The sequence below is a fragment of the Bombus vancouverensis genome, chromosome 14 (assembly GCF_051014615.1).
Source record: "Bombus vancouverensis nearcticus chromosome 14, iyBomVanc1_principal, whole genome shotgun sequence".
NCBI lineage: Eukaryota > Metazoa > Arthropoda > Insecta > Hymenoptera > Apidae > Bombus > Bombus vancouverensis.
This window is the reverse complement of record NC_134924.1, coordinates 11,134,407-11,138,095: the sequence shown is the minus strand read 5'-3', so window position 1 is coordinate 11,138,095 and position 3,689 is coordinate 11,134,407.

The window sequence follows — 3,689 nt, the reverse complement described above, 5'->3', positions numbered from 1 at the left end:
TTTTCCCCTTTGGAATTTTTAAATTTACAGCCTGGCTTGCAAAACAACCCTCGACTTCTTTAAAAATTCATAGACATCATTTTATGACAGCTTCTAAAAATTTCATTGAACAAGACAGTGTTAGCTTTAAGCGGATAGAGGAGGTCATAAACAAAAGTCTTTCCTCCGGCTTTTATTTCACGTTTCAACAGTGTCTCTTTTTATTGCTCGTTGGTCAGCGCGCGGCTCGTTTACGTCGCTGAACGATTCAATTCATAAAATAGCGGAGAGCCGTGCAAAGATGAGCGAAAATAGACGGCGAAAGCGCGACTTAACCGGATTTGGAGTATCCTCGACGAGGATCTCATCAAAACATAGTTGAACAAACTATGCTCATCTCCGTGTAAACTTTCGCTTCTTTTACGGCAGGGGTCATGATGAACTTATGCTCTACTATCGAAGAAGGGCAGCATAAATATTACTTAGACCATAAATAACTCTTCCTTGTCTAGACGCGAGATGCTTAAGAAAGAGGAGATATGATACGAAACGAAGTACTATCATAAACGTTCGTTTCAAAATCTGAAAATTAAGAATTCGTTGAAATCAAAGGCAGCGTGGAGTAAATCGAGATATTAAGAATTTGGATTTAGCCACGTGCTTCGACTTCTAAAACAGTTTGATCTTCTTAAGTTCATAATTATAATAATCATGATATAACTTTGTTCTTTGTAGCGATACGTTTTTATTATCTGATCAAATACAATGGAATTTTCATAACAATAAACGTAGAATACTCTTTCGTGGAAACCAATACTGCATTGACTTACATTTCTATGCTTCTCAGCCTTCCAATTAACCCTTATTATGTAAGTTGAAATTGTATAGCACATATTCAGATCTGCTGGCTTCAAGAATTCAAAATTTCTCTGTTTTCGCTTCAACAGATATTTTTCTCGATTTAATGTATCTTCATTGGTGCATGAGAAACCATTGAAGTGTTATCAAAATGTAAAAATATAAACAAATCTACTTCTCCATAATAATTATAATAAACTAAACGTTGTACCATAAATTCAATAGAAAATCGCAGAATTTTACTGCGTCACAAGTTTATGGAATATACAAAGTGTGAAAATTCTCTAACAAGGTATGTTTCAAATATTTCCACTTATTTTAAATTATTAAATTTGGGTTATTGTAGCTAAAAAAAAAAAAGAAATCTGATGGTTTGGCCGTTCTTCGAACTTCCAGAGTTTCATCCAAATCGGAGCCTCGTGATCTTCTTTTATCAGTTGAAGGGCCAGTTCCGTAAAGATCTCGGTTGAAATCGATGTTAAACGTGCAGCTGATCGGAAAAACGATATTCCTTTTTGTCCCGCGAAGCTTAACCGACGTCGTATGAACCAAAGGAATAGCGAGAGGGACGAAATCGAGGCATCTCCATAAATATTAATTGAGTCTCCATTGGTGTCGTCGTACGAAGGCGCGGAATTTCCAACAACGATCGTGCGGTATTCGGTAGAAAACGAAAATCCGCAAGCCACAGGGCCATAAATTCTCAAGTTTCTGCGGCTGTCTCTGGCAACCCATGGAATGACGAAGAGGGAGTAGAGAAACTGGATGGCCGCTTCCTACCTTCAACTCCCCTCTGTTCGCTTCAGTTGCTGCAACTCGTCGCTTCCTTCTGTTTTCTATTATGTTACGTATACGTATCGTTTTGAAGCGTTCAAAAGCGAGCTGTCTTGCGTCTAGAAAGAACCCGTTATCCAACTATACCAGTTAGTCTCGTTGGTTGTTTAACTGAATAATCGAGAATTATCGATTGTTGCGATGTTCGTGTGACATTTAATTTTTTTGGTTCATTAATGATGGATAAATGTAAATGAAAGGATCGAGAAATTGAATAGGAAAGATTCGATGTAGATGGTGTAATTTGATAAATTATTATTACGCTAAGTTTACGGCTAAAGACAAAAAGTAGGAGAAAGGGTGAGATTAACAATTGTTATTGTATTCTTCTTGTATTTACGTATTACTTATATATCATGTATCGTATGTATTTTAAACCATAATCTTACATGAATAATTGCTTTGTTAAGATGATTTCGATTAATCGAGAAAATAACGACCGTAGATATCCTTAAATAATAATTTTACGTACAAATAGGAGTGTATGATTAAAGTAATGGTCAATTTCTAGGTAGTATAAAATTCACGAAATTCTAGAATTAATACGATATAATTTTCCAATATATATAAAACGTCATACATCATCCAACATATAAAAAATGATTCACTATAATGGTAAGGAATTACCGTCGAGCTCAATGTCTCTGACCATGAATGACCGGATTACGAAAGTGAATAAAAATTTCAAACAAACGTGGAAGGTCGCTTTAAAAGGTCTCGGTTGCTTAAATCGGGCTGCGGAACGGTCGGACAATTTTTCTTCTGCCGTATGACGGGAAAAGTTGCTTTCCCACGGCCCTGAGAACGATTGATCGGGGCACACGTGAACTCACAATCGCTGATCGTTGTGCCGCATTTTCTGATCGCGCGTCGCATGGAGAATTTTTCCCAGAAGATTACCAGCCCGGCAAATAGCCGAAGCTTTCAAGAATAGCGTAACACCTTGACCGACTATTTCACCTCCTTGCATAGAAGTATTAAATTTACCGATTGCTATAGAGAATGACGTTTCGCGTATTGCTCACAAGCCGCATTCCGTGCGACGTTAAATGAGGAATAGACTAGCTCAATTTCCCAAGTGCATTCTTTTGCGGCTGATAACTAAACTGGCTTGGCACACCGTTCCTTTCGAATGCAATTGGAAAACAGAACGGAAAAGTAAATAACACGAAATAAGGTAAAGCGTTCCTCGACATGGGAGAATTAATCTTTCGCGTATACGGGATTGTTTTCAATCGATCGAATTACAGTTATCAAATTATCAGTTATCAAATTACGATATAAAGTTCTCTATGATAAGTGTTCAAATATCGTGATTCTTCGTATATACAGACTTTACACAATTTCCTTGCTATTAAAACGATTTTCTTTCTTTATATTTTTATTTCTTTGTATTTTATTTCTATTATTCTTAAATAAAATACAAATTTTCGGTCCTGCCACTGTAAACATACAGTGAAATACAATAAAACATACAGAATATACAGTAAAATTTTAAGCAAGTAACTTTTCATTCGGATGAATAGCGTACGCAGTGGAAACAAACCGAAATAAGTCAGACATCGTATATTCCGTATATTGTTGGACGAACAGCCGGATGGATTTCCACGTTATCATAAACGACATACTCCAAAAAATCTACAGGCTTAAAATCATAAAGCTATCGCGAGCAGACAAAAAATCTACAGGAACGCAAATATTCCGAATGATTGTTCTTCTTTCTTTGGGAAAGTGGGGGAGAATTTACGAGAAGGAGGTTATAGGCTTTGGAAATTTTTCATCGCAAAACGCAGAAACAAATCATCGGGTTAGAATGCAACGAGAGAGCGTACCGTTCCCAACAGCGTTTCCATAGTCACACACACTCGACGCATGCATATTCATCCAAAGAATTTCCGTTGCAAGCGACTCTCGACTATTCTTTCACACTCTAGTCATTACTGTCGTTATTACTCCGGTTTTATTAAACGAAACGTGTCGCTTACTTAATGAGTAGCAAGGCACATAGGCTTTGTATT